Here is a 22,650-nt window from a genome sequence, read left to right as displayed (position 1 = left end):
TGTCACGTGCCGATCATGGGGCAATGCTAAGGATGGCAGAGGTTTCTGATGTCTGGGAGAAGGTGAGGTGAGGGTTTCCAGGTTTCTCCAGCTACTTGTGGCTGGCTTGAGACTTTTGGCCGCTGGAGTGGTGGGTCTGGAGAGAGAAATTCAGCACGCTTGTTGGTGGTGCCTCTCTTTGGGAGCAGCCGGCATGCTCCCTTCTGATTTTCATTGGATTTCCTAAGTGGACTTTTATCCTGGGCAAGAGAGTCTGCCTGTTTGCTGGGCAGTACTACTTGTCAGTGGAAGTGAATAAATTAGAATTTCTTTAGCGTGAGTTAGGTTCCTTGAGTTGATTTTTTTTCCTGAGTGAACTAATACCAAATTTCTGAACCTAGTAACTGAGGCATGGTCTGGACTCACAGGCATATAGATACTTTGAGAAACACTGATTCAACCTCAGATTCTTCTATCTGACCAGAATTTATCTTCTCTTATAACCAGGCTTTATTTATTTATACATTTTCCAGACCACTAGTGGAGACAGACAACAAGAAACCTTAGCTTCATTTATTTGTTCATGCCTTTGTTCAGCAGATGTTTATTGAGCACGTACGTTGTGCCAGGCACTGTGAGAAGTTCAGGAAGACAGAGGAATGTACCAGAGCACTGACTGTAAGGTGCGACAGGAGAGGCATGTGTGTGAAGTCTGAGGGAGTGGAGAGAAGGAAGGCTGTCCTCACTTGGTGGGAGTGAGGAGCCATGGCGAGGGACTCCTAGTGTAAAATCCCCACTACAGAAACCCTTTTCAGCTGACTCCTTTTCCATTTTCCTTCCCTCCATAGAACTGTTACAGCCTGTTTCTTCTATCCAATACCTGGGATTTGCCACTCCTTCCAATGGGAACCCAGAGATTTGGCCTTTCAAATCTCTATAGCAGTGGTTCTCAAAGAGGAGTGGGGGAGGGCAATTTTACCCTCCAGGGAATATTTGTCTGTCTTTCTTTCTTTCTTTCTTTCTTTCTTTCTTTCTTTCTTTGAGAGAGAGAGGGTGCAAGTGAGCGAGGGGCAGAGAGAGAGGGGGAGAGAGAAGAGAGAGAGATGGAGAAGAATCTCATGAGGGTCAGAGAGAAAGAGAGAGAGAAGAGTGGGGCTCACCCAGAGTGGGGCTTGAGCTCACCCAATGTGGGACTTGAACTCCTGAACTGTGAAATCATGACCTAAGCCGAGGTCAGATGCTTAATGACTGAGCCACCCAGGCGCCCTTGGAGACATTTTTGATTGTCATGACTGTGGAAGGAGTACTACTGGCATCTAGTGGGTAGAGGCCAAGGATGCTTGTAAATATCATACAGTGCGTGCATGCACAAGACAGCCTTAGGGAAAGGTGGTAGCAGGTGGTTAATAGCCAGATTCTTAGGCTTCCAGCCTTGCTCTGCAATTTAATAGCCACATGACTGGCGACAATAGAATTACAGAATTACAGGTGGAGAACAGAATGTACAGTGCTTTAGTTTCATCATCCATAAGTAGGAATACTAATGGTGCCTATATGATATAGTCATTAGGAGGTTTTCATGAGTTAATATTTGAATATAATAATGAACAATACTTGGCATGAAGTAAGATCTTAACAGTTATAATTATTTTTTATTTTGAGCAAAAACTTTAACTTTTGACTCCAGAGAGCTTGAGTTTAGAGAATCCAGGGCAGCTGAGTTTGTGGCACCATCTCTCTGTATGCTTTGGCGTAAGAATTGGCCATTGTTTTTGTTTCTCTGGTCCCTTTTTGTCCATGGGTTTTATTTTCCACTGTTTCCACCTCTTGATTCTAGGACTTTTGATAGCTTTGTCTTTCATCCTTTTTTCCCAGGGACCCAGATTTATGTCCTTAATGAACCTTTCCCTGGAGGGCTGAGAAATATATTTATGATTTTTTCTTAGCTCTTTCTATTTTGGGAATGGTGAGAAAGCAGGAAGCAGGTCAGGGGAGACCGCCTTACTTCCTGATTGTCACAGCTCCCTTCTCTATGAAGTTCCACGCAAGAGTGAGAGGCAGGTGGTAGTGCCTGCTTAGTAACTAACTCTTCCCTCTCTCCACCCACCGGCTCCACCCCCAGGTTAGGTGCCTACTACTTCCAAAATACCCTGTAATTGGGCCACGACATTATCTGCCTGCTTGAAATCATTTCTAAAAATCAAAGCAAAGATGTAGAATGTGTCAGTGGGATTTAAAACGTCTTGGTCCTCTACTTGGTTTTGGAGTTGTTCTGAAAACAAAAGAGCAAACTTGTTACCTTAGGTGGCAGTGTCTCTGTGGCCTACAACTGTGTCTTCCTTTCACTTGCAAAAGTGCTCAAGTCATGGTCCTTGCTGGCTTTCCACAGGAAGATGGGCTTGTGGCTGCCACTCAGCAGATCAGATTTACTGTCAAATTTTGCTAACATAATTGACCTGTAAAGATTGCCATTCTGTGTTTTGAATGGTATCAACAGACTTGAGAAAAGTAAGAAGTTGTCATGAGCTTTCTTTTTTTTTTTTTTTTTGACAGGAAGCAGGATTTATTGGTGGGCATGAATGGGGAAGGGCAGTGCTGAGGTTCACATGAGTGCAGAGCCCGCCATTTGTCCAAGGGGCCACGATTAGGGATGTATTTGACTCCACAGCGATCTGGAATGAGCTGCTTTTTAGCCACACCATGTCTTCAAATTCGTCCCCATTAAACTTAGTAAAGCCCCACTTCTTGGAAATGTGGATCTTCTGGCGCCCAGGGAACTTGAACTTGGCCCTACGTAGGACCTCAATCACATGCTCCTTGTTCTGCAGCTTGGTACAGATGGACATGATGACTTGGCCAATGTGGACCCTGGGGCTTTCCGGAGGCACCCTGCATACCTGTCTGGAGCCTAGATTGGAGAATGCGTGAGGCCAAACCTCAATGTCCACCGGAAAAAAACTGTCTCTAAGGTCCCTCAGGGCAATCCGTACAACCAACAGGCAAGTTGTCATAAGCTTTCTAATTCCTTCCCCATGACACAGTTATCTCTCCCCTGAATGAGAGCAGTGGCCTCTCAGTGGCCTCCTGGCCTGTCCAGCTCCATTCATTCAGTTTGGCTTCCAAAGCGCTGGGCGCTGTTCCAAATGCTGCCTGTGGAAACGGACCAGGGTGGAAACTGACCAGGATGGCCACTGTGTCTGCCTGCCTAAACTCTGTCTGGCGGGAGAGACTGACTACTGTGATAAAATGTGATGTGTGCTACCACGAGGGGAGGTGGGAGGTACTCCGTGCTTCCGAGACTAGCACCTGCCCTGGTTGGGTGTAGGGGGTGTGTCAGGCACGGCTTCCTTCCAGAGGAGAGGGTAGACAGCATGCCTGGCACCTCCACATCTGTAAGGTGCCCCTGACTCCAGACTCCTGCTTGGAGCTATGTTGTTGCTGATGGTGTGCCTCCCTTCCTTCCCACCACTGTGGCCTCTCGTCGAGTTGCCTTCTCTGTGGTCTCTCTGTTCATCCTCTGCACTGCCTGCAGAGTGATCTCCTGAAATCCTCTGCAGGTCCAGGCATGCCCGTCCCAGCCCTCCAGGGGCTCCTCATTGCCCTCAAGATGATGTGCCAGCTTCTTGGCATCACACCTGGTACCCTTCATGATCCGCTTTGCTCTCCATCTCATGCTCAGAGCTTGAGCCACACGGTTCTCACGACCTGCCCTTTTGGCTTTGGGGCTTTTGTCCTCTGTTCCCATTGCCTGCAACCATTCTTACTGTCGGTGTATTCTTTACTTGCGTGACTTTTGTTTCTCCTTCAGAAGTAGCTTAATCATCACCCACCTCAGTGTGTGTCAGAATGACCTGAGGGCTGGCTAAAACACACATTCTCCCCTTACCCCCAGAGTTTCTGACTCCCAGGACTGTGGGGTGGCCCCATCAAAGTTTGTACTTCTAACAATATCCTGGGTGATGTTGATGCTGCAGGTCTGGGGACCATGCTTGGGAGACCCTAGGTACATGGTCACCAAGGACAGGGTGACTGGCTCTTTTTGCTACCACTGTGAGCGCCTGACAATCTCTCTTACATCAAGCCTTTGTTGTCATACTGCTTTGCAACTATTTACTTTCCTGGCTTCTCTTTAGTCTGTAAGCCCCTTGAGGGACAACACTGTTACTTCTTTATCTTTGTGCTCCCAGTGCTTAGAAATCCTGGGTGCTCATTAAACATTTGTCAAAGAATGAATATATGAATGAAAAATAACTTTATCATTGGAGACTTTAATAAATATGCCCCAGAACTTATTTTAGCAGCTAGTTTTTCCGACAGTTTCCCCCACAGTTGTGAAGGTATAGGCTTATAACATGCTGTTAATGAGATCAGCATGCGTTTGGTTAACATAAGAGCCAGTTAGCTGTGTGGTTTTGTGTCCAAATTCTAGAAAGGTCTAGGGGAGGGACTAATACTAAGCATATTAGTGTTTCTGGAATTACTCAAAAATTACTCAAACATAGGTTTTTAAATAGTGGCTTGGTATGCAAATATGTGTCCAAAAGATATGCAGATGTCATTTAATTTAGCAACCATAGCATAACTGTGGTCTTTTTATTTGAAATAATAAATCTCAGTGAACTGATATTAAATGTAACCAGATGTTTAAGCAATCATTTCTTTAAGCCAGAGGGAGGGATAGCTAGAATACTTCATGTGCTTACTCATTCCGTAGATGTTTATTGAGCATCTATCTACTATGTGCCAATAGGCCCTAGGACTATGGCAATGAGTAAAACACTCCTGCTTTCTCAGTGGGAGGTGCCAGGGGGAAAATAGAGTTGGGGGATGTGATGCAGAGTGCCTAGAGGGCTCCTTTAGATCAAGTAGTAGGAAGTGACTTATTAAGCTGTGTCCTGATTGACAGGAAGTGATGGCCATGTCGAGATCATGACATGGAAGGGAGCAGTTTAAGGCTACGAGAATGGTGCAGAGGGCCTAACTTTAAAGCCTGTCTTTGAGGATCCCTGATGCCCCTGTGGTCTTGAAGACTGGATTGACGTCACCTTATTATTTTTTTTATTTTTTTAATGTTTATTTATTTTTGAGAGAGAGAGAGACAGTGTGAGCAGGGGAGGGGCAGAGAGGGAGGGAGACACAGAATCCGAAGCAGGCTCCAGGCTCTCAGCTGTCAGCACAGAGCCCGATGCAGGGCTGGAATCCACGATCCGTGAGATCGTGACGTAAGCCGAAGTCAGACGCCCAACCAACTGAGCGACCCAGGCGCTCCCCCCCCTCCACCCGTCACCTTATTATTGTGCTTGCTAATTCAGATCCAGGCTCAAGCCTTGCTTCCACAGCTCCAAAAGCAGTACTTCCCAAAGGGTGTTCAGTGAAACCTGAGTTATGGGAAATATGTTGGGAATAAAGGTTTCTGCCATTGAGTTCAGAAAACTGCATGCACCTTCTCTTTCCATTAACATATTCAGGATGTTAACTACATTTAGTCCCGCGTTTGCCCACGGGCCTACTTTGCGCAGCATCTTCTGAACTGATGTATCTTGTTGCACATCTTGGACAGTCAGCTCTAAAGCTGCTGCTTCGTGCACACCTAAAAGAATATTTCACGTGAGGCAGGCTTCTCTCTGCTCTTCATGTTCCACTTCCCCTTTGGTGACTTTGATTGTGGAAGAGAAGGTGGGAGTGGGATTTCTCACATTGGTTTTCCAAATGCCTTGTGCCCAGTGGATCAGTCCACTGATTTGGGTCCAAAGGTAAGTGGTGTTTAGAGCCTGAGAGGTCATTGTTCGTTCGCTGCATTCGGGGAGGGGTTGGCTGTAATGTCATGTCCATGCAAGCGGTTTCTGCACACGCTTTAGCCTCTGTTACTTTAATGGAGAATGGTTTGTGGTTGAGTTATTCATTCTGTCTTCTTTTGGGTATATAAACATCGCTTTGGGTGTCAGCTGACCCTGAGTAGAAGTAGAGGGAGAGGAGTGATCTGCTGGGAGTTGCTAAGGGTGAGCCTTAGGTATGAGAACATTAAGCTTGGGTCAGACGCTGTGTACTGAACCTTTACTGATGTTTTGGAATCTTAATACCAGCTTAAAAAATACTGGCATTTAGATTTCCTTTCAGTTGAGGTATGTTTGGTTTTGGCCCTTCCTGAAGTCAGAGCAGATGGACAGGGTCTGTCTTGAAGTTTTGTTGTTGACCTTTATGGTTCTAGTTTGGCACAGCAAGCCCGGAAAGGTTCAAGGTGGGATAAGCTCACTGAAAACTTTCATTTGAGGGAGAGTCCAAGATGAGTCTTTTTGTAGAATAATTCAGAGTAAAAGAGCATTTGGCTCACTTGCCAGGGTTGCGGGGAGGCTCCCATCCTGTGCTGCTGATTTTTTGTGCTTGGGGCAATTTCCAGAAAGAGGCAGTGTGGGGCCTGACTGAGAAAAAGGTTAAAGAAGCTGCAGATACAGATGGAATAGTCCTGGAAATGGCCCACCCAGTGAGGGAACTAGTGGTGGGGCACTAGAGGGAATACCTGGGGTTTCCTTCTAGTTCTAGGAATTTGGAATGATTAGTGCTTTTGGGTCCTCTGTGTTGGGGCACTGTGTTTGCATGGGTTGTGCTCTCCTTAAATGAAACAGAAAATTTAGTATGAGTGGTATATTGGATACCATTACTGTGCACAGGATTGCCGTGTCTTCAATTATCTAGTATCCCCAAACTCCTGCATTCAAATGATATACATTCCAGTGACTTGAGCAGGAAGTGTGAGAAGTAGTGGAACAGAAGTAACACTCACTGCTCTTATGCATGAGACCTAGCAGTTGGGTCGGTGTCGTTTTCTAAAAATGTCTTTTTTTCTAGGTCTTGAGGTTATTTCTACTAAAATGAGTAAAGGAAGTCTTGCATTCCCTCCTCAACTTAGGTATAATTGTCTCCCGGTCAAAGTCATCTCCTGCTGACTTGAGTTTTATTTCATCTTAAATCATTTTCCTTTACTGGTACTAGATCCTGCTGTTCTATATATTACATGTGTATATTTTGCAAGCCACAAGTTGAAACAAGAAACAAAAATAAGGCATGGAGTTTTATTGAATTTTATCTTTTCCCCCCTTAGTTCTGAGAACATGTGAATTGCAAGAAAATCAATATGAAAAAGCTGGGGAGAATGTTGATTTGCGGTATTATTATTTTTATTTCCTAGGAAGAAAACGGGATTTTCATTAGATGCCATTGCGTCGTTTTCCACTGAGAGCGGTAATAGTGGGATGGATGGCCATATCCGGAGTTTGTATACATTTTTGCTTAAAATGTAAATGTTTTTTGTATGAACTTTGCCAAGGTGTTGCCCTCTTCCTGCAGCAGCAACTATTATACAGTATGGTTCTGTCTTGCCAAGGACCATTTCCTTTTATCAGAGTGAAACTTCAGGCAATTTTAACTTAGTTCTACCATAGGGGAGCTTGCAAGATACGAGTGTTCATGAAAGAACATTTATTTTTCATTGGCCATTGACCTTGAAAGTAAATTTTTGAAAAACTTGAAGATCTATTATTTTGATTGATGGTTAAGTTAAAGGATACTCAATGTGATGTAATTATACAAATTGCATTTGCATAAAGCAAAAGATTACGAGAGAATGAGTAGAAATGAAAATGGAGTGCTTGCGTCATGGGATCGTGGATGATTTTGTTGGCTTTCTCATTCTTCTTCCTCCCTGACCGTCATTAGTGTTTTTATGTCCTTTTGGCATGCAGTAAAAGGGGGAAAAACATGCCCTCACATGTTCATTTTCGTGTCCTCTAGAGGATGTGCATTTCAGAGCGTTTCTTCAAGGAGGCTAACTGGGAACAAAAAAGAACTGGCAATATGCTTAGTGAAATAAGCCAATCACAAAGGGACGGTTATTGAATGAATGTGTTTATGGGTCCCAGAATAGTGTAATTCATAGAGACAGAAAATAGAAAGGTGGTCGCCAGGGGCTGGGGTAAGGAGGTAACAGAGAGTTAGTGTTTAATGGATCTAAAGTATGTATGATTTGAGGAAGATGAAAAAAGTTACAAAGACAGGTGTTGGTAATGGATGTACAACACTGTGATTGTACTTAATGCCACAGATCTGTACACCTAAACACGGTTGTAACGGTAAATCTTGTTATGTGTATTTTACCACAATCAAAGGGAAAAAAAAGTTTAAGCTAAAAAAACCCCAAAAAACAGAGAGCTGTTCCCGTTTCCTTCCTGTCCTCACCGACTGCAGCTGCTCTGGGCATGCTCTGATCTTGGTGTAGCCTGCCACTGGGGCTGAAGCTTTGAGGGGTGCAGAGGGCACAGACCCCAGCATCTGGGGGGATGTTTAGGGGCTGCTTGACCTGAACATGATCCCAAGCTCTTGTCTTTTAAAAAGCTTTCTTTTATGAGAGATGAACCCTGAAATTGTGAATTGGGTAGGCTCTCTGTGGGACATAGTTTTGGCCATATCTGTTACTGACTTCTAGGAAATGAAACAGTTTGGTAAAAATTAATCTTCATTTGAATGTCTTCCCAAACTGTGGCACTTTTCCCATTTATCTCGTTGAGTGTTTCCTCAAAGCCAAGTGACTGCGTGGCCTAACTTTTCTTTCGTCTTGTTCGTGTTATTCTCAAGAGAGAGTCGGCTGTCTGTCTGGACAGGACTGAGTTTCAGTTTGGGCCCTGCCCTGGGCAGGTGGATATAAGTGGGTACCCTGCCTGAGCCACAGCTTCTCCCGTCTGTAAAATATCTGGAACGATTCATACCGGCTTGGGAGGATTTATTGTGATAACGTGAAAACACATGCTGCTTTCTTGATTTCCTGTTGTTGAAATGGTCGGTAGGTTGACGAAGCATTCTAGAATAACCCCAAATTTGTTATTGGGCTGTAGAAGATGGTTCTTGATCAAAACTTAGATATTTTTCAGAATTAAAATATTTTAAAAGATCTTTTAGAAAAGGCAAATGGAGGGGCGCCTGGGTGGCGCAGTCGGTTAAGCGTCCGACTTCAGCCAGGTCACGATCTAGCGGTCTGTGAGTTCGAGCCCCGCGTCAGGCTCTGGGCTGATGGCTCGGAGCCTGGAGCCTGTTTCCGATTCTGTGTCTCCCTCTCTCTCTGCCCCTCCCCCGTTCGTGCTCTGTCTCTCTCTGTCCCAAAAATAAATAAAAAACGTTGAAAAAAAAAGAAAAGGCAAATGGAAAGATATTAATAATTGGTAGTAGATTTTTCATGCTTTGTGTTCAACGCTCTGAGAGTTTTTATTGTTACCTCATCTCCTGCTTTTTTATCTTCAGAAAGTGTGAATGATAGTCCCTCGGAGTGTTTTGTACCCCTTATTACAGTTGGATAGTCTTGGAATACCCGTGGATTCGCATTTGATCCTGGGTCAGTCTCAGTGCAGTGCCCCTAAATAAGTTACCTCCTTTCCCTCACCTATGGGAGGATCCTATAGAAATTATAAGGGTTAATGTTTATTGAGCACTTACTGTGAAACAGTGGTCACTGTGGCATGTGTTACATGGAGGGCATCATTTGGTCCCACGCCTCTGTGAGGTAGTTGCTATAATTACCCTCAATATAGGTGGGGAAGCTGAGGCTTACCAGTGTCCAAGGACATACATACAGCTGGAGCAGGTGATCGGATTGAGCTGAATGTCGATTATGAGGACAGAACTTGGCACTGGGGAGGCACTCAGTACATGTGAATGCGGCATGTATGTGTGCATGTGTGAGCACACACACACTGCACACCCTTAAATTAATATTTCCCCCAGGTACAAGAGTTACTAGGTTGCAAAATCTGGAATTCCCTGGGAGCGTAAAGAGTACCTAAGTGTGGGAAGGCTCATGTTAGCAGCACAAAGTGTATTTGGTTGTGATTGTAGCTGCTTTGCATTTTTTTCTAATTTCTTCTTTAAACAAAGAAAATTTCTATATACTCTGTAGGATTAATATGTACTTTTAAAAGATGTAATTGAGGTTTCACTGTTTTTCTTTAGGAAAAAGCCAGTTATTTCTGTAATCATTAAGCATCCTGTCCTGAGAATAATTACGGAGGATAAGCTGCTGCCACCAGGGGTGTGCAACTGGCAGTCTTGGAATGTTCTGTAAATATATTAGCCTGAAAATTGCATTTTAATGTGGTGTACTAGTGAAATAGAATTTGACTTGCTAAATTATTCCATGTTAATAATGATCTTTTTCTAAGGAAGGCTGTTACAGTATTAAAAATAAAAAATAGGTCGTTTGTATCTTCCAAAATAATTGAACTGTCCTTTGGGGTAACCTGTTAGTACTTTCACTTCTATTTGACTCTGGATAATTCATGGAATGCAAGAAACAGAATTTCAGGTCAAGAATTTGATTTTAGGAAATATCATTTTCTCTACAGTTTGCTTTGAGTAGCTTTGACCTACATTATATCCCGACTGAAATGCTATATTTTAATATTTAAAACAAGTTAAGGCAGCTTATGTGGTACTACACATGATCTCAGCTCGCAAAATGTATGCATTTAGATATCAGTGATGCCTTCTTTAATTTTTTTTTTAATGTGTATTTATTTTTGAGAGAGAGCATGAGCAGGGGAGGGGCAGAGAGAGAGAGAGAGAGAGAGAGACAGACAGACAGAATCAGAAGCAGGCTCCAGGCTCTGAGCTGTCAGTGCAGAGTCCGACGCGGGGCTTGAACTCACAAGCCTTTGAGCCGTGAGATTATGACCTGAGCTGGAGTAGGCTGTCCAACTGACTGAGCCACCCAGGCACCCCATGTCAATGATGCCTTCTAAGAAAACCATTTCAAAGACTAACTCCTGAGCAGTGGATTGGTTAACAGTTATTCATGCCAGAGATTTCCCCCAAGTTTATTTAAAGAGCCAAATGCTGAATTAACTTGTTTTGGAAGTTTTTGGTTGCTTCCCTCACACACAGAGAAAATCAGGCTGTCCATGTGTGGTGAACATATTTCTCATGATTAATAGATGAATAAAATACAGTTGATGATAGAGTGAATGCACAGGTTTGACACCAGACTCTGGAAGAGTAGGGAGGCTCTTAGCAGGAGAAATTTGAAACACCCATTTCCTTGAAGAATTGTGTACTTCGTTTACATTTTCCAAATTTTTATTAGGCTAATTTTTATTAATCAAAATTTGAAGGCAATTTGAAGGTTACATGTAATCTTAAACTGTTGGTTGTAGACCCCAGGGAATCATTTAGCTTTCAAAAGAAGGGAGCACTTCTATTAAGAGTTTTAAAAAGAAAATATCAACTATCAAATAGGTCACTGTTATAGAAGATGGTTTAATTCTTGTTCATCAGTCAAAACTCAGAGATGTTGGCTTAAATGGAAAAAATGGAGGTAAAAGAGTGGGAAGCCAAGCAGATTATAAGTACTTGAAGTTTTTCTGTGTATTAACTGGCTTCCATTTGAGAGAAATACTTGCTTTCTCATGATAAAGAAAATTTCTCTTGTACTTAAAACATGTTTACATTTTGGTTGCGTCCTGTTTACCTCGTATGTAAAGAAACCCTTGGATCTCAAACTTTTAACCACTCCTTATTCAGAAGGGTGATTTGAGAAGGAGCAAATCTTGCATCAGTGAAGAGGAAAACTGGTTAGAGAAACAGAGTCATTTCTCTGCATCTTTGGAGTCAGTACTATACAGGCCATATCCGTTAGGGGTTGAACTGTGTCATTCTCCCCCTCCCCCGCCTCAAAGATAAATTGAAGGCTTAACTAACCCCTGGTACCTGTGAATATGACCTTACATTGAAAAGGGACTTTGAAGATGTCGTCATGTTAAGATGAGGTCATACTAGAGTAGGGTGGGTCCTTAATCCATTATGACTGGTGACCTTATGAGAAGAGGGAAATTTGGATGCCGACCAAATGAGAATGTCATGTGGAGGTGGGGGCAGACTGGAGTTACACTGCCACAAACCAACCAATGCCCGGGGCCTCCAGCTGCTGGAAGAGGCAAGGAGGGACCCTCTCCCAGCGGCTTCTTGGAGGGAGCTAGGGCCTGCTACCATGATATCAGAACTCCAGCCTCTAGAACTGTTGAGACAATAAATTCCTGTTGTTTCCGCCTCCCAGGTTGTGATTGTTACAGCAGCCACAGGAAGCTGCAGGACAAGTCAGACCTCCAGAGTTTGAATCCTGGCTTCACATTCTAGTGTTGTGATTGATCTTAGGCAAGTTACTGAACCTCTTGGTGCCTTTCCTCATCTATAAAATAAGGCTAAAAAGAGTATCTTCCTCATGTAGTTGTTTTGAAGGTAATGTATGTATGATACTTTGAACAATGCTATTATATGTAAAGAAAATAGTCATTTTAGAGCTATAATTGATTTTTTATCATTCAGCAAATATCCCCTGAGTTTCCTTTTTAATAACAGGCCCTATGCTAGACAGTAAGTGAACCAAGCAGACAGGATCTCTGCCCTCACAGATCCTTCAGGTGATCATTCCCTGTATTAATGTGAAGAAGAAAGGAAAGTGGATTCCATGTGGCATCTTAATGAGCAAGAACCTTTCCTTAGACCTCAGAGAGTCTGGTGCAGAACCTGTGCACTGGACAGGCAGTGAGCATGCAGCCAGACTGCCTGGGGTCAAGTTCAGGTTCTTACTAGCTCTCACCTTAGGTGGTAACAGAATTTTTAACTTCCTCTGCTTCCACATCTGCAAAATGGGGACATAATAAGAATCTTTTTCAATAGGGTTATAGTGGTGAGGATTAAATGAGTTAAAATGCGTAAAGTACCTAGAATAGTAAGCACTTCGTAAATGTCTTTGTATTATGAAATGAACCCCGAAAGATCCTAAATCTATAAATGAATTTTTGTGATATTTATAATAAGCGTGGAGAATTCAAGTATGGATTAGATGTAGCTCCTTTCCACATAGATTCATGGTCAAGGTGAGGGAGATTTATTTATTTACATGTTAGCGAAAAAGCATATGAACAAAAAATGGTGGTAGAAAGTAGAAGGAGCATGATTAATTCTCCTTGGAGGACCAGGGAAGGTTTCCCAAAGATGGGTTTTAGAGGTTGAATAGGAATTTGCCAGGCAGCAAAGGAAGGAAAGAATATTAGGGGAAGTGAGAGTAGTACATCCAAAAGTCTGAGGTCTTAATGCCATGATAGGTACAGGAGACACCCAGTGGTCATTCACAGCGGTGTAAGGGTGTAGGTATGTCCTAGAGCCAGGATTCAGACTCTGCCGCTTACTGCCGTGTAACCTTAAGCTATTTTCTTGACCTCTCTGTGCCTCTGTATTTTCATCTTTTAAGTAGTGATAACAAGCTTTGAGGGGATTAGATGAATATATTAATTTGAAGTGCTTAGATCAGTGCTTGGCCAAAGTGCATGCTCAAGAAGTATTGGCTCTAATTAATGTTACTACTCTTGTATTTGCTATTGAAAGACAAGGTAGGCTCACTTAATACTCTCATTCTAATCCACAGATTCCTGTGGGCCTTGTATAAATGCTGCACCCTCAGGTCCGTGTACTTTCTTGAAAAACTTTTACCATTTGAACGTTGGGATTAGGAGGTAAAGAAAATACAGTGTACTTGGTTTAAATAGAGGAAAAAATGATTAAGATAGGCTAGACGTTGGCACAGAGCTATGTGCAGATTGCTGATTAGGCAAAATAAAAAAAATAAACCAGCATGTTGAGCCAACATAGTTTTGTTTTTAAATCTGGCGAACCACCTGTATCTCTAAGTGATCAATTTAAAGATGGCTTTGGTTTGTTGTTAATTGTCTCCAGATTACCTGGTGACGGCAGTCTGTGTTCTGAACCACTGTGAGTTTAAACAAGCCACTCCTGGAATGCAGTCTCCTGGTGGCGCCACCCAGGTTGGCGTGTGTTCAGAGGTGAGAGGGCACATACGGCCTTGGATTTCTTTGGCTGTCCTTCTCAGGGCTGTGATGTTGCAAATGCATGATTTCAGCCATGGTCCCACTCACTCTTATTTTTATTTTTTGAAGGGGGATGTCATTTCCAATTGTGGTTTTTCTTTGATTATGAAAGTAAGATGTGCCCGTTACGACAAGACTTAGGCAAAAAGAAACTTAAAAGTAAAACAACACGAGAAATTTTAACATTTGGAGATAATAATTGTTAATACTTGGAGTGGAGCCTCTTAAGCCCCCTCTCGCTTGCAAAAAAAAAAAAAAAACAAAAAAAACAAAAAAAACAACTCAACTACAGGGGCAGCTAAGGCCAGTGTTGGGCAAGGGGCAGGCTGATGAGTGAGGTTTCTGGGGAGATGCTTAATTAGAAATTGTTCTGGAAAATTCAGGACATAAACAACATAATAGCAGTAATAGAATTATTTTACATTAAATTAAAGTGTTGGTGATAATAAGTGGGCAAAGTTTATATCTGTTCATCCAACATGTAGTTATTGAGCACCAGCTAGATGCTCAGGTTACAGCATGCACACAGCAGGCAGAACTGAGCTTTCCTGGGACTTGCACCATTGTCAGCATTTTAGACGGTAACTAAATAAAATAATCGACATTATAAGGTGTAAGTGCCATGGAGAAAAGCGGAGCAGGCTATGGGGCTGGAGAAGAGGGGGCTTAGGGGGAAGGGATGTGATTTTACTTATTTTATTAATTTAATAAAATTAATTTAGTTTGATAAATAAAAATAAATAAAATAACATTAATTTAATAAAATTAATTTTTAAAAGAATGCCTTTCAAAAAAATATTTATTTTTGAGAGAGGGAGAGAGAGAGAGAGAGAGAGAGAGAGAACATGAGCAGGAGAGGAACAGAGAGAGAGGGAGACAAGGAATCCGAAGCAGGCTCCAGGCTCTAGGCTCTGAGCTCTCAGCACAGAGCTCCATGTGGGATTTGAACTCACGAACCGCAAGATCATGACCTGAGCTGAAGTCAGACGCTTAACTGACTGAGCCACTCAGGTGCCCCCAGGAAGCGGGCATGTGGTTTTAAACGATGTTGGGGATGGACAGAAAAGTCTTGACAGGAGAGGTGGTGTTTGACTCGAGGCTTGAAGGAGGCAGAGGGATGGCCTCTGCTGTGCATGTTGTGGGAAGAAGCTTTCCAGAAGGAGCTGGAGGATAGCGGGGCTGGAGTGACATGAATGAGGGAGAAGTAGATGGGCTCAGATAAAACGGTGGGGATGAAGCAGTGCCTGGGTGGCCCAGTTGATGAAACGTCTGACTCTTGATCTCAGCTTAGGTCATGATCTCACGGTTTGTGGGATTGAGCCCCATGTTGGGCTCCACACCGGCAGCTTGGAGCCTGCTTGGGATTCTCTTTCCCTCTCTCTCTGCCCCTCCCCATGTCGTTCTCTCTCTCTCTCTCTCTCTCTCTCTCTCTCTCTCTCTCTCGAAAATAAATAAATAAACAACAACAAAAAAAGGTGGGGGTGAAGGTAATGAAATATCCTGCAGGGCTGGTTAGGCCATTGGAAGAGCCTTGACTTTCATGCCAGGAAAGATGTGAAGTAGCTGGAGGCTTCCCAGCCAAGGGGGGGTGATCTGACTGATGTTTTATGAGGGTTGTCCAGTGGCTGTGGTGAGAATCGACTTTAAGGGTGCTGGGTGGACTCCGGAAGATCAGTCCGAAGACTGGTTTAATGTGGTTTGAGATGATTGAAGTGGGGGGGGGGGGGGCAGTGGAAATGGTGAGTTACTGGATTCTGAATATGTTTTCAAAGTGGAGCTGATGGGGGCACCTGGGTGGATCATTCGGTTAAGCACCTGACATCAGCTCAGGTCGTGATCTCACGGTTTGGGGGTTCGGGCCCACATTGGGCTCTGTACTGGCAGCTCAGAGCCTGGGGCCTGCTATGGATTCATTGTCTCCCTCTCTCCCTGCCCCTCCCCTGCTCATGCTCTGTCTCTCTCTCAAAAATAAATAAAAGTTAAAACAAATATACAAAAAAAGTAATACAAAGTGGAGCTGATGGGATTTATCAGTGGGTTGAATGCGGGTGCGGTAGGAAGGGAGGAATCAAGGATGATCCCGCGGGTGTTAGTCTGAGCAGCTCGAAGTGTGAGGCTGCTCTGAATTGAGATGCAGAAGTCAGCTTCTGGTGGGACCGTGTTGTGGACTGAATGTTTGTGTCCCCCACAAATTCAGGTGTTGAACCCCTGTCTGGAGCGTATTAGGAGATGGGCCCTTTGGGAGGTAATTAGGGTTAGATGAGGTCATGAGGGTGGAGCCCTCACAAATGGGATTAGTGCCCTTACAGGGGTCGTAAGAGAGCCTGATAGTGCTCTCTGCTCTCTACCATGTAAACATACAAGACACAGTCTACAACCCGGAAGAGGATACTCACCAGACACCAAATCCGCCAGTGTCCTGATCTTGGACTTCCCAGCCTCCAGAACTGTGAGAAATAGATTTCTGTTGTTTTTAAGCCACCTACTCTGTGGTATTCTGTTATAAGAGCCCAAAGGACAAAGGCAGGACAGATCAGGAGTTGAGCTTCAAACATGGTATTTTGAGGCGTTGGATAGAAATCCAGTTGGACCTAGGAACCTGGCAGTTGGATCTAGAAGTCTGGAGCTTAGGGGGGATGTCTGAGCTGGAGCTGTAGGTTTGGAAGAATAAAGAGCATCCAGGGAGGGACTGACTTGTAAGAGCTTAGCCTCTGTTTGACAAGTTAGGGTTGAAGAGATGAGGAAGAACAGACCAAAGAGACTGAGAAGGAGTGGCTGCTAAAGTAGGAGTGTGAGGTCCTAGAAAGGCCAAGTGAAGATGTGTTTCAGTGGACAGATATGGTCAGCTGGGTCATATCTGGGAATAAGTCACATCTCTGTGTAAAACTGTAGTGATTATTGAAAACGTGTGGGTGTCCTTTAGGTTTTATTTTATTTATTTCTCTAGATATACAGAATTGTATTAAGTATAAATGCCCCAATCTCTCTCCCTACTCCTTGGAGATAACATTGTTAATAGTCGTCTGGGTAACCTGGTTTTGTGTGAGAGAGAGTATATATGTATCTTTATTGATATCTGTATCTATATCTGTAAATTTTTGTCTTAACAAAATATTTCAAATATGCAAATATCCAATGAGTAGAGACTAATGTATTAAATCCTGATGTACCTACTATCTATATTTTTTAGATAATGTTTTTAATTCCAGGATAGTTAACATATAGTAATATATTGGTTTCAAGTGTACAATATGGTGATTCAACACTTCTGTGGAATACCCAGTGCTCATCACAACAAGTGCCCTCCTTAGTCCTCATCACCTATTCCACCCATCCCCTCACCCACCTCCCCTCTGGTAACCACCGGTTTATTCTCTATAGTGAAGAGTCTGTTTCCTGATTTGCATCTCTTTTTTTCCCCCTTTGTTTTGTTTCTTAAATTCCACATATGCCTACTATCCATATTAAAGAAATGTGATCACTGTTCTGGATGTCTTAGAATTTATCTTTACTTCCTTATTATTGCAGTTCTATTCTTTTTTTTTTTTTTTTTTAACGTTTATTTATTTTTGAGACAGAGGGAGACAGAGCACGAACAGGGGAGGGTCAGAGAGAGAGGGAGACACAGAATCCGAAACAGGCTCCAGGCTCTGAGCTGTCAGCACAGAGCCCGACGCGGGGCTCGAACTCACATACCGCGAGATCGTGACCTGAGCCGAAGTCGGACGCTTAACCGACTGAGCCACCCAGGTGCCCCTATTGCAGTTCTATTCTTATTCTACTATTTTTATTTTTGTACACACATATATCTTCTTGCTTGCGTGCACGCATGCCTGTGTTCTCTCTCTTTCCCTACTCAGGCTCTTTCACTCTGGCCAAGGCTGTGCTATATTTCTCAGACAGCTGCTGGAACAGCCACCACAGTGGTCCTGTACCCAGCTGGGTCCTGGGAGAGCTGCAGAAGTAATGATGCACAAAACGGCAGCCTCCTCAAGAACGTGTTAAATTTGCTGATGAAAGTAGCCGTGGGGCCCCTGGGTGGCTCAGTTGGTTGAGCCTCTGACTTCAGCTCAAGTCACGATCTCATGGTTTGTGAGTTTGAGCCCCACATTGGGCTGACGGCGCGGAGCCCACTTTGGATCCCGTGTCCCCCTCTCTGTCCTCCCTCCCCCACTCACGTTCTCTCCCCAAAGTAAAATAAACATTAAAAGATGTTTTTAAAAAGTAACCCTGGGGAGTCCAGTGTTTCCGTTTGAGAGCTCAGGAATGCCAGTGTGAGGATCATGGTATAGGGGAAGGTTTGAGGCTTTGGTGTTCTTCAGTCCTTGCTTCGAATCCTAGCTCTGTCGCTAACTGTGATCACGGACAAGTCACGCCTCCATTTTCTTCATCCATAGACTGGAAAATTTCCACCTTAAAAGTTTGCGAGGGTGGTGGGAGGTAACTTATCTAAGTAAAGTGCTTAAGAGTGCTAATCATGTGCTAGGTACCAATGACATAAATTCCTTCTCATCTCATCTTTTTCCTGTTTTGTGGTTAAACTAATTGCTGGATGAAAAAAGTTTGGAGGTATATTATTTAAGTAAATATATTCCAGTTATCTAGAAAGGAATATTGAGATGAAAGAATCTTTTTTTAAATTTTTTTTTTCAACGTTTTTTATTTATTTTTGGGACAGAGAGAGACAGAGCATGAACGGGGGAGGGGCAGAGAGAGAGGGAGACACAGAATCGGAAACAGGCTCCAGGCTCCGAGCCATCAGCCCAGAGCCTGACGCGGGGCTCGAACTCACGGACCGCGAGATCGTGACCTGGCTGAAGTCGGACGCTTAACCGACTACGCCACCCAGGCGCCCCAAGAGATGAAAGAATCTTAATGCAAAAAGTAGCTGACCTGAGACTGGTGTTCTACCTTTTTTTTTTTTTTTTTTTTTTAATTTAAATCCGATGTCTTAGCCTGTAAGCCTTTAAGTTTCTCTGTGAACGGGTTCATTGCCAAGTTCACTGCCAGAGGTCTTCTGGAAAAGAGTTACTAATAATCTATCCTAACTACTACCTGTGCCATTTCCCTGCCTCAGGAGAGCTAATACTTCAGAGGATCCATCCTAACATCAGTTGGTGAGTATCTGTGGGTAAAAACTTCATTTGGTGGGGCGCCTGGATGGCTCAGTTAGTTAAGTGTCCATATCTTGATTTCGGCTCAGATCATGATCTCATCGTTTGTGAGTTAAAGCCCCTCCTCAAGCTCTGCACTGGCAGATGGAACCTGTTTGGGATTCTCTCTCTGTCTCTCTCTCTCTGTCTCACTCTCTCTCTTTGCCTCTCCTGTGCTCTGTCTCTCTCAAAATAGGTAGAATAAACTTAAAAAAAAAATTACGTATATATTAAAAAAACCCTCCACATCATTTGGTTAGAGGTCATCGGCTATGGTTTGTGAAAACTGGTCCTTAATCACAGTGGTTAAATGAAGTGGTTGGAAAATGAACCTGTAAGAAAAATGACTTCAAATAGTTTTTTATTGCTGACAAATAATGAGTCTTGCAAATGTTTAGCATTGGCCAAATATTTACTGTGATCCCTTGGCCACTGCCCTGGAGGACATGACTGAGTCAGGACCACCCAGCACACCAGAAGCATAATCAAATGGTATTCCCACCTGTGACTCCCGGAATGACCACCCCACTCAGTAAGTGACTTGCATTGATAAAAGCCATCTTCTTTTACGCTTGAGTGTTCTACGGATGGTTGGGGGAAAAATAAAAATAAATGAATGCATGGAATAAATTTTAAAAGGAGTTTAATAGCAATTGACCATTGTTGGTAGATCCCAAGTTAGGAATCAGATAGTTTGTTGCTGATTGTTCATACCCATGGTCTGATCATGTTGAGCACACAGGCATTAATAAAGGGGAGAAGAAACTGTTTATTGGCTCATGTGGACAAAGGAGGAAACGTATGTGGTGCAATTTTTCCATCTCCCAGCCCCTGGTCCCGTGAGTGGTGTATCTCACAGTATCAGCATTCTCCTTCCTGGGGTGACCAGGGCTGCTGTTAGGGCAATGTTGGAGCATGACCTGATTCCACTGGGTCTCTACTCCACTCTTCCCTGAGGAGAGTTAAATTGATCCAGTTGGGTCTCAAAGCATCATCCATATGGGAAATGGTGGGCCAGCCATAGCTATCTCGTACCTGGCCTGAGTTCCCCTTCCCTCAGCCTTTTGCTGCTCTTGTCCATCAGAAAGAGAACACCAGTTCCTTACTGGTCCATTTCTCCAAAGCTCCTTAATCAGAAGTAGGGGATTAGCTTTCATTGGCCTTTTTCTTCTCAGATCTTCTTAGAAAAGAGTCTTGCTTTCTATTGCCTCAACTGCTTTACTGCTTTATCTTACTTAGGAAGTACAGTTTACCAAATTCCAGGAATCAAACCATATTTTTTGGCCAGGTATACATGAGACTAGGATGAGGTTGTCTCTGGTGCATGATCTATACAACAAAACATTGGGCACCAAAACACACGTGGGAGCCAAACCTGATTATATAGTGGAGGACATGTATCCCTTTTTTTCCATGACTGATACTTATTTCTCACTTCTGATGAAATAGATGATCACAGACAGAACTTTAAGCCTGGGTAAGGAATTCTTTTGATATGGTAAGTTTTAGGAAGTGAATATACTGCAATGAAATCAGACTAAGCGGTGTGTGAAGCTGTGGAGCATTTTTATTTTCTCGAGGATGATGATATTAGGGAATTAAATCAACTTTTTAGTGGAAAAAAAAAAAACAGTGTGTGTGGGATTGAGTTTTTCCACGTATAAGTGCCCGTGTAGACATCACCCAGATCAAGATAGAGAACATTTCCATCCCTCCTACAGCTTTCCTCCTGTCCTCTTCCAGACAGTACCTTTGACACTAGATGAGTTTTTCCCTGTAAACTGCATTTTCTTTTTTTTTTTTTTAATTTTTTTTTTTTTAATGTTTATTTATTTTTGAGACAGAGAGAGACAAAGCATGAATGGGGGAGGGTCAGAGAGAGGGAGACACAGAATCCGAAACAGGCTCCAGGCTCTGAGCTGTCAGCACAGAGCCCGACGCGGGGCTCGAACTCACAGACCGTGAGATCATGACCTGAGCCGAAGTCGGCTGCTCAACCGACTGAGCCACCCAGGCGCCCCTGTAAACTGCATTTTCACGTAAATGGAGTAATACAATATGTGCTCTTTTACGTTGGCTTTTTTTCGCTCAACCATTCATGTTCTTGTAACAGTAGTTCATTCTTGTCCATTGTAGTTCATTCTTGTCCATTGTGTGCGGTATTCAATTATATGAACATACTTCTTCAGCTCATCCACATTATTGTTGGCAGACATTTGGTTTCCCAATTTTTCCCTATTGAGAATAATGGTGCTGTGAACATTTTGGTATATGCCTTTTGGTGAACATTTACCATACATTTCTGTTTAGGTATGTTTGGAGGTGTGGGATTGCTGGGTTGTAGGGCATGTGTATGCTGTGTAGCTTTAATGAAGTCTTTCAAAAGGATTGTTCAGGTTTACATTCCCAGCAGCTGTGTATGATGCCAGCCCGCTTTTTAACCCCACTCAGACTTCTGTGTCCCCCCTGCCCTCTCCCAACCAAAAAAAGACTTCCCGTGTTCCCTACCATAGTTAACAGGACTACCACCCGTATAGACACCAAAGCTGGAAGCTATCTGCCGCTTTGAGATTGTTTTCTTTTGCCTCATCCAAGTAGGCCATCAACCAGGAATGGCCATTCTTCCAAAATGTGCCTGGAATGTGTTCTATCTTTCCAGTTCCCAAATGTTTTCACTTTTTTTTCATGTCGAAGATGGTAAAGCTGCTAATTGGTTGTTCTGTCTCTAGATTTTCTTTTCTGTAAGTCAATTTCCAAATGTTACCCTAGAATATAAAGATACATAACTAAAAGCACTCATCGCAATTCATAGGCAGTTTAATGTGAATTGAATGGGAATCTAATTTAAAATTGGCTGTAGGGGGCACCTGGGTGGCCCAGTTGGTTAAGCGTCTGACTTTGGCTCCAGTCATGATCTCACAGTTTGTGGGTTCGAGCCCCGCACTGGGTTCTGTGCTGACAACTTGGAGTCTGCTTCAGATTCTGTCTCCTTCGCTCTCTGCCCCTCCCTCGCTCACACTCTGTTTCTGTTTCTCAAAAATAAATAAATGTTAAAAAAATTAAAAAAATAAAATATAAAATTGACTAATGTGAAGTCTAAACTCTTTTGCATAAATATATATTGGAAAGAGTTAAAGACTAATGAATTTTCAACCTACTGGGGATATCATTTGGGAAACTCAGACACATGCACAGAGAAAAGAGAGAAAGAGAAAGTTTTGGCCTTTGCCTCTGCAATAAGATGTGGCATATAACACTCTGGAAAACAGTGTGGAGGTTCCTCAAAAAATTGAAAATAGACCTACCCTATGACCCAGCAGTAGCACTGCTAGGAATTTACCCAAGGGATACAGGAGTACTGATGCATAGGGGCACTTGTACCCCAATGTCTATAGCAGCACTCTCAACAGTAGCCAAATTGTGGAAAGAGCCTAAATTACCATCAACTGATGAATGGATAAAGAAATTGTGGTTTATATACACAATGGAGTACTACGTGGTAATGAGAAAGAATGAAATATGGCCCTTTGTAGCAACGTGGATGGAACTGGAGAGTGTGATGCTAAGTGAAATAAGCCATACAGAGAAAGACAGAT

General features: G+C 43.2%; 1 protein-coding gene across 6 annotated transcripts in view; it reads left to right on the top strand.

The window, feature by feature from the left end:
• The window catches only part of APBB2 (amyloid beta precursor protein binding family B member 2), a 382,316-nt gene that overhangs the window by 8,484 nt on the left and 351,182 nt on the right, over window positions 1–22,650 (top strand). Inside the window, exon 2 of one of the 6 annotated variants that reach the window (XM_049631928.1) lies at window positions 7,166–7,273. The exons of the other annotated variants lie outside the window; for them this stretch is intronic. The gene's annotated coding sequence lies outside the window, so the exon portion shown is untranslated. The remainder of the gene's footprint in view (window positions 1–7,165; window positions 7,274–22,650) is intronic. 6 annotated transcript variants of the gene reach the window in all.

Source organism: Panthera uncia, chromosome B1, assembly GCF_023721935.1.
Source record: "Panthera uncia isolate 11264 chromosome B1, Puncia_PCG_1.0, whole genome shotgun sequence".
NCBI lineage: Eukaryota > Metazoa > Chordata > Mammalia > Carnivora > Felidae > Panthera > Panthera uncia.
This window is presented reverse-complemented; position numbering and strand designations above follow the sequence as displayed.